Source organism: Macrosteles quadrilineatus, unplaced genomic scaffold (genome assembly GCF_028750875.1).
Source record: "Macrosteles quadrilineatus isolate MER2022 unplaced genomic scaffold, UCM_ALF_1.0 Scaffold_1__1_contigs__length_201487025, whole genome shotgun sequence".
NCBI classification, from domain to species: domain Eukaryota; kingdom Metazoa; phylum Arthropoda; class Insecta; order Hemiptera; family Cicadellidae; genus Macrosteles; species Macrosteles quadrilineatus.
The window spans coordinates 83749675-83764059 of record NW_026542594.1 but is presented as its reverse complement, the minus strand read 5'-3'; the positions used below and the strand labels follow the sequence as shown (position 1 = coordinate 83764059).

General features: G+C 37.5%; 1 protein-coding gene across 2 annotated transcripts in view; it reads left to right on the top strand.

Moving 5' to 3' along the window:
- LOC128983694 (TM2 domain-containing protein CG11103) overlaps positions 1 to 14385 on the top strand; it is an 80954-nt gene that overhangs the window by 8936 nt on the left and 57633 nt on the right. The window lies entirely within an intron of this gene.

The window sequence follows — 14385 nt, the reverse complement described above, 5'->3', positions numbered from 1 at the left end:
TGATTTCTAGTGCGTTGAGGCTAATTGGATTGAAGAATGGAAGTCGCTCTCCGTTTGAAGGCAGCTGGGCTCAGGCCATTGAAGAAATCCAGATGAGAAGCTACCATGTTGCCAAGACGCATCAATCTGGGAAGAGGAGAGTGTTGTAGATAGTTGTAGGGATAAGATCTCTTGTAGAATAATTCACGTGATCTGGTTCGATTGGGAATGCAGAAATCAATTTGTTCTAGGAGCTCTTCACAGTTGATAGCACCCGTTAATAGTTTGTGGAGAAAACTGATATCCGCCACTTCCCGTCGAAGCTTTAGTGGGGTGAGGCCTAGATCAGTTAGGATGTCAGGAACAGCAGACTCCAAGTATCCGAATCCGAGCTTTGTTCCCACCAACCGAGCAAATCTTCTCTGGATGGATTCAAGCCTATCGCATTGGCCCAGGAGGTAAGGTGACCAGATAACGGAACAATATTCCAATTGCTGGCGTATATAGGAACAGTAGAAGCTGAGCAATGTTTTTGTACTAAAGGGATCCCTAGATATTCTGCAAAGGAGACCCATAGTTTTGTGGCCTCGACGACAAATCTCATCAACATGAAGGTCAGGTGAAAGGTCAGATGAGAGAACCACCCCTAAGTCACGAATGCTTGTGACACGCTCCAAGTAAGTAGTGTCAACCATATACTGAAATTCGATTGGTTGAAAGTTTCTATGAAATGAAATGATTTTGCACTTAGTTGGGTTCAGCGACATTAAGTTCTTTGTTGACCACTCGAGGACAGAGTCAAGGGCTCTCTGCAGGTGGAGACAGTCTCGCACGGTGTTGATTTCCAGGATGAGCTTCACATCGTCGGCAAACAATAGAGAACGGACTTGCAAAACACTGGGAAGGTCATTCACGAAAAGAGAGAATAGGAAGGGTCCCATCAAAGATCCCTGTGGCACTCCTGAAGAAGCAGGAATTGGAGTTGATACTGCGGAAGCGAATTTAACACAGAGACTCCTTCCAGACAAGTAGCTGCCAAACCAGTTCAAGAGATTTCCCAGGATTCCATAGCTCTTCAATTTAATGAGAAGCGTTGAGTGGTTTAGTTTGTCGAACGCTTTTGCATAGTCCAGATATATGACGTCGACCTGATTGCCCCTTTCAAAAGCATGCAATATTCTGGTTTGAAGAGTCAGCAGATTGGTCATAGTTGAACGGCCTGCCCTGAAGCCATGTTGTTCGGAGGCGAAAATGTGTTTAGTTGCAGGAACAAGTTGAAGGAGAACAAGCTTTTCGAATACCTTAGAGAGGGATGACAATATTACCACTGGACGTAGGTTAGTCGCTACATTAGGATCGTTTGACTTTGGAATTGAAACTATGAAGCCCCGCTTAAATATTTCCGGGAAGATACCAACTTGCAGGGATTTGTTGAAAAGTACAGTTAATATTGGTGCTAAGATGTCAGCACAATGCTTCAGTACAGAAGGGGGTATACTATCTGGACCGCAGCCCTTGGATTCATCAAGACTTTTAAGTTCGGTGAGGACATCTTTTTCACATATCATTAAGGAGCTGATGTTTAAACTGGTGTTGACATAAAAAACTAGATTGCTTGGGATCGGGGGTGCAAGTTAGAGATGGGCTAAATGATTCCATCTATGTAGCCGCTACAATGATTCCAGCTACACTCGTGGACTTATTACAAGTAACCGTTCCGATTCCAAACGATTACTTCGTTACCGCCGTTACAGAGTAGCCGCAATCGACCGATTGCACTCGTAATCGTCATGGTATTGATACTCAGATGTATTCCAGTTACAGTAACCAGTAACGCCTTTTGAATTAAAGTTTACTGAAGCCAAATAAATATTTGTTTGTGTTTGTATCGCAATAAATACAAATTTAAATGAGTTTCCAAAATATAGGATTCATGAATTAAACTAATTTAATGAAGCATTAATCAATCATCTAATCCATCATTAATTTAAATTTGTATATTATTACACAAATTTATACAACCAATTACTGTAGTAATTTGTAACAATTAAATCATTCTAAGGAAGGTTAGAATAAGCAAAACTACGGGATATGTTTTTGCACATTGTAATCACCACAATTTTAACTAACATTATTTTCAAATCACAGTGGATTAATTTAATCCGATAAACTGATTTGGATTTCGCATTCAAAAACATCAACTGTTCACCCACGGGTGCGAGGCGGCGGCGGAGTTAGTTAAGCGGAGCGAAGTGAAGCTCTTTGGGATCAACTTCAATGCAATATTTATAAGTGTTGGACTGGACTGCGGAATGGGGTTATCTCGCTTGTCAAGCAAGCTGGTAGCTGGACTCATTTACGGAATCGAAACGGCATGGAATCATCTTCTCTAAACGATTCCAGGCACATCGATTTGCTACAGTAACGAAGTAATCGGAACCGGTACTCTGATACTTGAGTAACGACTACTTTAGCACCAACCATGTAACGATTACAAAGTAACGATTCCAGTACTTCGTTCCCACCTCTAGTGCAAATACACTTGAGAAATAATGGGCGAGCAGATTGCACATGTCGAGTGGCTCTGATGCTTCAATATCGTTGTACTTTATCTTTGTTGGGACAGTCTGGACCCTTTTCATCCTATTTATATGGCTCCACAGGGGTCTTGGATTGTTAGAGAAGGTCGAGTCTAGATGTGAGATGTAGTCATTGTAGCATCTGGTGGCAAGGAGAGAACATCTTCTTCGCAAGGTCCTGAATTTATCCAGATCGGGATACTGACCATGTAGTTTGAAGTCACGGTGAGCAATTTTTTTCTCGATAGTAAGATGTCGAAGTTCCCTCGAGAACCAAGATGGAAAACGTGCAGTTCCTAAGCGTTTCAAAGGTGTATTCTTAAGTACAACGTGTTGAAGTTTTTCAATTAAGGCTTGAAACAAGAAATCCACATCGGTCACCGACTCGTCCATGGAGAGGTTTGTGGCGGCAAGATCATTTCTAACAGCTTTGACGTCACAGCGGCGAAAATCAGGAATGAAGGAAGGCAAGTCGGACTCAGAAGGTTTCTGAATGTTACAGTCAATATCAAAGTTGAGAGCAGGGTGATGGAGTTCCTCCTCAACAATCGGGTCCAAAGCTCTTATGATTTTTAGTGAATGGTCTGAAGTGAAGATGAGGTCAAGTGTTTTACCTCGTGAGTTTAAAATATTATTCTGTTGCTTGAGGTTAAACATATCTGCTAGGTTGACAAGATATTGTGCAGCAGGGGAACAAGCCGAAGTGATAGGGGTGGTCCAATCAGTCCCTGGGACATTGAAGTCTCCTAAGATGAAGCATGAATGAGTTGGATAATTTACCAAGGTGGCAGTTACAAGATGTGAGAAATTGAGATATGTAGCGGCTGGTTTGCTGGGAGGAACATAAGCTACACAGAACAGCAGAGGCCGAGTCCCAACGACGATAGAGAGAAAAAGAGCCTCAAATTCGCCACACTCTAAACTAATCACTGATGACTTAAGGTCCTTCCTAACTGCAACAAGAATGCCACCACCGGATGTTTTGCTTGTTGAAATGAGGGATCTGTCGCATCTGAATAGGTTGTGATTAGTGAAACCAAGCTCCCCATCACTAATTTCATCCTGAAGATTTGATTCAACAGCAAATATGATATCGTATGAGGTAGAGGGGGCTTTTTGACGAAGGTTCTGAGTCTTAGACCGCAAGCCATTCACATTTTGAAAGTAGACACTCAACCTCGAAGAAGTACGAGTGTCATGCTTTACTCGTTTTTTGAAGGAGCGGGCATGGTGATGATTTTCGGGACGCCTTTGATAAACTTAATTGTGATGTTCTCCTCGCCATTATTCTTCCTTAGCTCGAGTTCAGATTTCAAATTATTCAGAAGAGATCGTTGCTGTGGGGTTCGGTCGGGTATATATATATACTAGGAAAAGTAAACTAAACATTGCTCACAAGCACATACGTTTGATAGTAAACAATAATTTAATAGCACATAATACAGTATATATTGTTGTGGTTTATAGCCTTATATAAATCTATTACTTGCAACTATTGTAAACAAAAATACTTAATTTACAAATTTTTGTGATTAATTAGAACAGTGGCGGCGGAACCAGGGGGTCAGGGGGATCAGTTGACCCCCCTGAAATTTTAGGAAGGGTCAAGGGGGTCAAGGGTCAGGGGTTCATATAAAAAATGTAAAGATATAAAGCATTCCGTACTGTATACGTTTATTTTTTCGGCCCAAGAAGAAAAGTATAAGTAGGCCTAATAACAGTTACTGAAGATAAGTACAAAGACAAACGTTCCACGATGACGCAGAAGAGATTGAACCATCTTGCCATCTTATCCGTCCATAGGGACATTGCTAAATCTATTGATGATAAGCACATTGCAAGAATGATTGTCAATAGAGTTGAAAGTCGCTGTGCAGTTTTCGGGAACTTCAAAGATTGGAGTTCAAGTTAGGGCCTACTGAAGTTTCATCAGCAGAAGTTTAAAAATCTAGTAAACTTGTAGTAGGCTAATATCTTGAGATTCTCGTGTGGGATTTTACTTATTTTAGCAATAATTCATCAAAAAGGTTTTGTATTTCTTAGTAATTTTATGTTGTGCCGATACAATGTTTGTAATGTTTTTTGTGTAAACCATTTTTTATCCCCAGTGGACACACTTACTTGGTTATACCCTACCGTCTTACTTTTGTGATTAACTATAATCAAGCATCCAATTTAACTTTTTATTTTTTTCAGTTTTGAGGGGGAGGGGCAGAGCTTGCCGAAATTACGCGAACACATAAATCCCTAGGGCCTAGAGCTTGTTTACTCTTCTCTGTCGTCTGCAGCAACTCATTGCTGACAGCTTTAGTAAAATCTGGGCACCAGTACTTCATTTTATGTTTGTTTGAGATGTATGTGTATTATTTATTATAATGTTTTTACAATGAACAGAGTAGCGTCTTTGTTAAATTGTAAATTTTCTTTGTTACTGCTTGAAGAAAAATGTTCTTCAGGAAGCCTAAAAACACGTTTTAAGGCTTTTATTTTTCAAAATTTTCCCGGAGGAGGACCCCCGGACCCCCCTTGTCCCCTGGGGGGTATTCCATACCCCCCAGACCCCCCGGATGTGGACCTCCACCGTAGGTTTCTGACCCCCTAACAAAAATTTGCTTCCGCCGCCCCTGAATTAGAACATTACTACAAAGAAAAAATATCTGTTTAAGCCTGTTCATAAATACTAGTGTACATGTTGCTCGAAATCAAGCAATTGCAAAGAAGTAAAGTAGTTATTTAAAAACAAATAACTTATTAAAAACTAATAAAATCATAATTTCCGATGAGTATAAAAGATTCAACTCATAGATTACATACCTAACAGTTCCATATAATCAACATTTCTTGTAAATATTTTATCATTCTTCGAAAGCTGATCTGGTTTTTTTGTGTATTCTATAAATGTTTCCCACTTATAGCCGCATTAGGTTGTCCATGTTGATCTTCGCCAATGATAATGTAGTCTGCATGGTACTACCTATTGTCGCCAGTACGTTTACAAATTTCAGTCATTTTTTTATAGCGATAACATTTTGTACACATTACTTAAGAACTGCCTGATTTTCTGCATAACCTCTCTATCACAATTTTATTTGAATCAATTGGCATTAATTTGGCTAGTTAATGTTACAACGTAAGTTATATTTACCTGAAAAAAATGTAGAATTGAAAGGTCTATTGTTGTTCAGATGGTTTTTTTTGTTTCCCTTAAATGTGAATAATGCAAGTCCTTTAATGAAAGTTTTATTAAGGTTTCTTGAATGTAGTCATATTATTTTAAAATCACTTGAATTTTATGAAAACATATATTTAATGTCCTTGCAGTACCAGTTTAATTCAGCCTTAGAGTGTTTTCCTTTGCCAATCATCATAAAGTTAGGTCCGTGTTTCCTACAAAATAGTAACACTTCGGATAACATCCTTGTTTATTGTTTGTGGGAATCTTCATATTGTAGGTGTTCTTCATTATATAGGAGGTAAAATATATCAAATTGCCCAGGCTTTCTTGATTTTTTACATTGTAAATTAAAGTAGTAAATATTTAACTTCAACAAAATCAGTAAATGTACCCAATGCGTTTCGTTGAATTGAAAAATAAATAACAGCAATTAAATTATACAGCTGATCAAAATGTAAACAATTATGTTCTTCATAAGGATAACATAGGAACTTTCAAAGCCACTGGGGCAGCGCCCATGGGACTTAACAATAAGACGTCAATGGATAAAATCGGTTAAGAAATGGCAGAGGAGTTCAACTGACAAAGTTTCATGTATCGCATTAATTATATAGATATATATATTATTTTTCAATTTTAAATTTGTAACTTACTGCCACATCAAGATTGATATATATTAAATTAATTTGCCACACATTTGATTCTGAGTTTGTTTAAATATTACAATAATTTCTTTTCCATTTGAGATTTTTAGGGACTTATGTCCCTACAAGCCACTAGTATGTATTAATTACGTAAGCCGATTCTTTGCATTAAAATTGTGGGCGACTGGGAAGTGGTAGAATGACGGGAGAGGGCTCAAATTAAAGGCCTCGATCCCGTAATGGTGGGAAAAATAGTGAAATTCCAAAAATTTTAATACAAAATGAGATATAACGTAAACTGTTCCCCATAAGAATAGCATTAGAAGCCATTTACTGCTGTCTTTTATTTACTTCAATATAGCTGATTGTGATTTATCATTAAGCCAGTAAGCAATATTACACTTGGATTACTCATATTTGCCAGTCAATTCTGCAATGTACTGTATACTATGTAAAACCAGGGATTACGTTACCTATAATAATTCAGACTTTTAGTAACGTCTTAGAAAGTTGAAATCAATTGTTTTCCTGAGCAATTTGCAAACTTAAATACAAAAGTAAATTTGTTAAGCGTATGATTAGTAGAATCGTAGGATATGGCTCAAATCGAAGGAATGGAACTCAGAATGGCTAAAAAAATAATGAAGTTTTTTCATCTAATTTGAAGGTTATTGTTATGTTGAAGAAATGTTTAACATGAAATAGGTTATAACCACATTGACTAAAAAATAAACTAAATATTAAATGGATAACTTCTGCTTTGTTTTAATTTCAAAACATTTGTTAAAGATTTATTCAGCATGTTAAAATTTCAAAGACAAGACTAAAAGACAATTAATGAACTTTAAGTATATTTAACAACTAGCTGTGTGCCCGTTCTACGCACGGGGATCTTATAGTAGTCAGTTGAATGTGACAAAAATCACAAAATGTGTTGAGTTTTTGGACATTTTTTGTAACTTTATTTCTTAAGTAGGTAGGCCCTGTATTCCATGGAAAAGTACCGGTATCAAGGATCGTCATCGAAAAGGTTGTTATGAATAGAATAAATAGGTAGGCGTACGTACCCCATCGATCTCTATTAATAATAGAGATCGATGACGTACCCAAGAGATGGGCTATGGGCCTATTGGCTGTATGGTCCAGCGATTGCATCACACGATGAGTAGAAACAGAAAGTGACACATTGGAAAAGCGAGTTTAGCATCATCCGTATACCGCTATTACTTAAAATCACCCACTGCAGTTGTAATTTTTTTACTTTACACAATTGCCATTGAAGCGCCGTCAGTGAGTGGAAACCTTGTTTGTAGGCTATTGACGACGATCATTATAAGTGTCCCAGTCCTATACAACACTGATTCAAGGTCTTCTTTCTGGTTATCAAAACTCAGATCAATTTCATACACAAATAATCTCTGGTTCCTGACCTGGATGATGCCTAGTTATTTAATTTCATTTACGGTTACACTATAATATTGCACTTGTGATTCATTAAATCCGTTATGTAAGAAAAACATTTTTAATCTCACTTTGTTTGGGATTTGCTTTCAAAACGTGATCGGAAATGATTGCGGTACAGTAGAACCTCTTTAATCCGAACCCCCGTAATCCGAACGTCCACTAATCCGAACCCCTCATTGCTGTACTCTATACACAGTACAGCAGTTCTTTATTGTATACTGTATTTAATTTACAGTAGTGTTTATTCACTATGTTAACTACTGTATTCAATAAACACTGTATTTTACTTTATAAAACCTTTTTTCACTATTCCCAAAATAATGTTGATCAATTTTAGCCATGTTTTAGCTATTGTTAAGTAAAAAAACAATATGTTCTGTAATCCGAACTATTCAATAGTCCGAACTACCCCTGGTCCCAATTAGTTCGGATTAAAGAGGTTCTACTGTATTTGTAAACAACATTTGTAAACATATCAGTGACAGCTAGAAAAAATAATCTTGATCAGAACAGCTGTTCGTTATTTCATAGATATGAAATAACGACCGATATGTGATAAAAATTGACCGAAAACTTGGCAAAAAATCGCACAAAACTGCATTTTTGAACGTCCGTAATTTTATTTACAAAGTAGTGAGGCGATGTTTTAATGGCTAAAGACACTCTCGCCAATCCAGTGAATACATTAAAATGACTTGGATCTTGATAGGTACTCTCGTTTTCATGGAGAAGATTGCGTAAAATAACATCTTGAGTGTTACAGAAAGACAGAAAGACAGACAGACGGACAGAAATAGAGATAAGACTTGTTTCTGCTTCTTTAATGTATAAAACGTAAAAATAACCTAAAAATTTATAATTCTGAGCAATGTACAGACAAAACTCTAATTTTATTTATATAGAAGTTGGACATTATTTACAAAATCATAATAATAATTAATAAAACATATGTTAGTTCAATTAAATAAGAAAAAAGGCAGGCATGGATTATTACATTTTCTCCCCCCCCCCCCACCCCCCCCCCCCCAACAAGAACTGCGACCTTGGTAAGTGGGTGCCGGAATGTTGTTTTTATGTCCACAACTCTTATAATGCCATCTTTACCTGGGAAAATGGCTGGTATTTGTCCAAGAGGCCATGAATTTCTTTGATTATCTTCTTCTACTATTATAGCCAAGTCCCCTACTTGAGGTGGTTCTATTCTTTTGTGCCACTTGCAACGTCTTGGTAAACAGGGCAGATATTCGTGGACCCAACGCTTCCAAAAACTATCCAAAAGTGTTCTTACGCGGGCTAGTTGTTTCTTAGATAGTTTATCTTCATCAATATTTATTTTGTAGGCTTCGCGTAGAAAGTGGTTTGGTGTGATTGGCTCAGGGTCCAACAAATAATTGATAAGTGTGTGAGTGGACGTGAGTTAATAATAAACTCAACGCGAGTCAAAAACGTCTGCAGTTCTTCATCTTTTGGGTACTGGGATCTCATGACACTTTTCAATGCTGTTTTTACTGACCTTATCAGTCCCTCCCAACATCCCCCCATGTGTGGCGCACGAGGAGGAATGAAATTCCATTTAATCCCACTCTTGACGACTGTCCGTTGAATCTGAGCGTTATTTAAAGACTTAACAGCATTTCGAAGTTCATTGTCTGTTCCTACAAAATTTGTACCATTGTCAGAAAACATCTCAGAAGGGCAAGGTTTTCGGCTTATAAACCTTTGAATTGCCATAACGCAACTCTCCGTACTTAACGAATGTGCCACTTTGAGATGAATTGCTCGTGTAGAAAGGCATGTAAACATTACACCGTATCACCTTTCATGTCTTCGGCCAACAGTCATTTCAATTGGGCCAAAATAGTCAACACCAGTGTAAAAGAAAGGATATTGTGCCTTGACTACTTGTGACATTTGCAGGGGTGCCATTTGAGGTGAACTTGGTTTGGCGTTGTCAATCCTACAACGCATACAGCTTCTTTGCACTTTCTTCACTGTTGTGCGAAGATTAAGTATCCAAAACCGTTCTCTTGTCATGTTCATTACGGTTTCTATTCCTTGGCGGAAGCATTTTTCATGGAAGTTCTTCACAATAAGTCTTGCTACATGACATTTTCCATCTAAAATAATTTGGTATCTTTGGTCAGTGCTGATCTCAGGAGAATTTTGTATTCTTGTAGACATCCTGATGAGGTCTTTCTCGTCAACGAAAGGATCCAATGTGAATATTTTACTTGACTTCGGTAGTGACTTGTTATTTCTTAGTAAGGTCTTTTCTTCTTTAAAACTTTTGTCTTGGGAATTCAACACTAAGATGTGTTCAGCCTTAAGAATTTCACCTGGTTGAAGTTCAGGTATCAATCTGGGATTATAGTTCTTCTTCAGTCTGTCTTTGTCATTTCTTTTGATCCTGGATTGCAATATACCAATGTATCTCAGAAGCCATGCAGTTACTCGTGTTACCTTATTCCAGGAAGAAAATCGCTCAATATTGATAACATCTTCTTTGTCTTTGTTTAGTAACCCAACGAACTTTTGTTTCACCTCTTCACTGTTTTTTGTTTGCAAGGTTGTCGGTTGCTGTGGCCAATGACTTGAGTCGTATTTTAGAAACTCGGGGCCATAAGTCCAAAATTCATGAGTACTTGTAGTGAATTTCTGGTTGCTTCTCGTAGCGACATCAGCATTGTTATATTTTGATGGCACCCACTTCCATTCATCAGCTTGTGAAACTTCAAGGATTTCCACAAGTCGGTTAGAAACAAATTGTTTAAAGCTTCTCGGATCAGATTTTATCCAATGTAACACTGTAACAGAATCTGACCAAAATATTTTTCGGACGATGTTGATGTCTAGGTCGTGTATAATTGTTGTAACAAGCCTACATCCAAGGACAGCAGCTTGTAGTTCCAGTCTTGGTATGGTAGTTGGTTTTAGAGGAGCCACCTTTGCCCTCGACATAACCAACATAGTGTTGTATATAGTATTCTCGTTTCGTCAGTATTCTTATGTCTTAGATATCCAACAGCGGAGTACGCTTCTTCACTTGCATCGACAAAGACATGAAGCTCAACCTCATTTATCATAAGGGTTTTGAAATAGCATTTCGGAATGGCAAAATATTGTAGTTGTTTAACTTCTTCCTACCCTTCTTGCCATTTCTTAGTAAGTCCTGTTGTTAGTACTTCATCCCATGTAGTTTTTGTTCTCCAAATCTCTTGCACTAATATTCGACCTTTGATTGTAGTAGGGGTGACTAGTCTCAAAGGATCAAAGATAGACATCGCAGCCTTCAAAACCTCACGTTTAGTTGGATAACTTGATTCCATTTTTTGCAACTTTTCTGCATTCGTTCAGTGGGAAGATTGCTATCATCCTTTAATTGCTTAGTTGAATTTGATTTCAGTTCTTCAGGAATTCCAGACAAAACATCTTTGGAATTTGATAGCCAATTGCAAATTTGAAATCCACCTGATTTGTGAATTTCCATTATTTCTTTCACTCGAGTCTTTGTTTCTTCCTCAGAATTGACAGAGTCTAATAAATCATCCATGTATTCCTTAGTGAGAATTGATTTAGTAGCTTCAGGGTAGATGGATGAGAAACTTTTGGCATTTTCGTTTACTACATATAAAGCAGTGCTTGGAGAACAGGTCGACCCAAATGTCTTCACCTCCATTACATACGTATCTGGAGGATCATTCGTGTTTTGCCTCCACAAAAATCTCTGTGAATCTACATCTTCTTTCCTTATGCGTACCTGATGGAACATTTCCTTAATATCACCAGCGACGGAAAATTTTCCCACACGAAATTTTACGAGAACAGCTGGTAATGGATTCAAAAGGTCAGGTCCACTAAGAAGAGCGTCATTAAATGATACACCGTTCGACTTTGCAGCTGCGTCAAAGACCAAACTTAATTTGTTGGGCTTATTGGGGTTAACAACTCCGAAATGAGGTAGATAATAAGTATGATCATTTAAAAAACTTGCATCATCTTAACTTAGTTTTCGAATATACCCTTTTTCATTGTAGTCTGCAATCTTCTTTGTGTATTCATGTGTATAAGCAAGGATCCTTTGCCATCTTCCCTTCAATGTGTTTTAGTCTTTTAAGAGCTTTACCGTTGCTCGAGGGATATTTAAAATCATCTGATTTCCACAACAAGCCAGATTCATAACGTTCTCCGATTTTCCTCGTTGTTTTTTTCAAGATTCACATTGCACGTTCGTCTTCTACCGATTTTATTGATTTGTTTTCTACTGGAGATGCAACGTAGTTGTCAATTTCAAAGGAACCTTTCACCAAATCATGTAATCTGTCGTGATCAAAGGACAATAAGGTGAAATCATCAACACGCCCAGTAAATTCCGGACACTTGCCATGCATTGACCATCCTAGGTAGCTTCATGACAGTACGGGAGCATTTGGCGGACCTTCGATAACTTTTCTGGTCAATAACAAGTCACAGTTATCTTGACCTATCAAAATGGTAGGTTTGGCATGAGATGTTGGTAAAGGTTGATCGATTGACTTTAAATGAGGCCATCTCTCACGAAGCTTTACTGAGTCAATTGACTGTTGGGGTGAATCTAGAGGTGATTGAGTTCTTACATTATTTAATGTGAAAACTTCTTCTTCATAGAGTCCTTTTATTTTAAGTTCAACTCGTCTGGACGTTGGGTCAAAATGTTTAGTAGCATTTGACTAACAAGTAGTAAGGGGTTCAATGCTACCACTGATGCCTAATTTATCGGCAGTAGTCAAATCTAGCAGAGATATGGTTGAACCGTCATCTTAAAGTGCATCTGTGTCGATCTGACAGCTTGGACCATATAACGTTACTGGACATGTTCTTAGTAAAACACGGTTATTTACCGAGTGATTGCTTATAATTTCTTCTTTCGATTGAACTTCCTGCCTGAAAGTACTCTGTACTCTGTCCCGGCTGATTTCTTGGGCATTTTTAGAGGCACTGTCAGTATGCAGAAGGCGATGGTGGGATAGTTTGCACCCATTGATTCCACAAGGTTTCTTTAACTTACAAAATTTGATATGGTGACGACAGAAGCAAAAGAAACCCAGTTTTTTCTCAATTATCATCTTCCACCGCTGCGCGACTTCTGCTTTTCTGAAAAGCTTACATTTATCCTAACCATAGCTAGAAATCTGGCTGATAATTTACATCAATATCACTACCTACTTCTTCAGGATCATCAACCAGCCCTTCAAAATCACTTAAATCTTCTTATAATGCACCACGTATATCACTACTTTTGATTTTTAACACTAAAACAATGATAAACGTAATCAGTCTCCGTGATAAAATGTTAGATTACAGTCTCCGAGATAAAATGTTAGATTACAGTCTCCGTGAAAACACATCAGTCATCGGTGCGAGGTTAACCAAGCTGGGAAAAAAAGCGCTTAGAGACAGACCTCGGGAGAAAGCTTAGAATCTGCCAAATAAAACAATACCTAACTCGATTCAGTTCAATCCGATTTTGTCAGTCATAGAGCCTTCGCCGTAAACAGTGTTTGTGAGTCGAAAAATCGACACAAAACACTACACAAAGTGTGTTATGTATCGATTTTTCGACACATAACACTCGGAGGGTTAATCAATATTTTGTTTAAGTGGAATAACCTCAACGGACACTATATAAAACCAGGGATAACGTTACACATATAATAATTCAGACTATTAGCACAGAAAACATACTAATATAACCCAGAATGCCAACCGCATGGCAAAAAGCATTAAGTGTTTTGAGAGAGCTTTGCCTGTCAATTTGTAGGCAGCCCCATCAGCGTTGTCATGCACTCAGCATAGCAACGCTGGTGGCGCTGCCTACGAATTGACAGGCACAGCTCTCTCAAAACACTTAATGCTTTTTACCATGCGGTTGGCATTCTGGGTTATAGTAGTATGTTTTCTTTGCTTTTAGTAATGTCTTAGAAAGTTGAAATCAATTGTTTTCCTGAGCAATTTGCAAACTTGGGTAATTTAAAGTAAATTTGTTAAGCGTATGATAAGTAGTAGAATCGTAGGATATGGCTCAAATCAAAGGAATGGAACTCAGAATGGCTAAAAAAATAATGAAGTTTTTTTCATCTAATTTGAAAGTTATTGTTATGTTGAAGAAATGTTTAACATGAAATATAACCACTTTGACTAAATAATAAACTATTCAAGATTAAATGGATAAATTCTGTTTTGTTTTAATTTCAAAACATTTGTTAAAGATTTATTCAGCAGTCTTTTTTTGTAAATTTACTAACATTTATAATTTGAGATGTATCATAGTGTTTAATCAATATTTTGTATTAAGTGGAATAAACTCAACGGACACTCTCTTGAAAACAACCTAGGAATAAAGATTAAATAAGTTTGTTGCTTAGACAAAATAAACTAAGCAATTACTATGCCATTATGAGATGTTCCAATGGAAGGAAAAACAATATTCTTTTGAGGAAATTTTAACCAGGTACTGTTGCTCTAAGCAAAAAATTTTCAAATAATATAACAAAGCAAGCACGGTAGT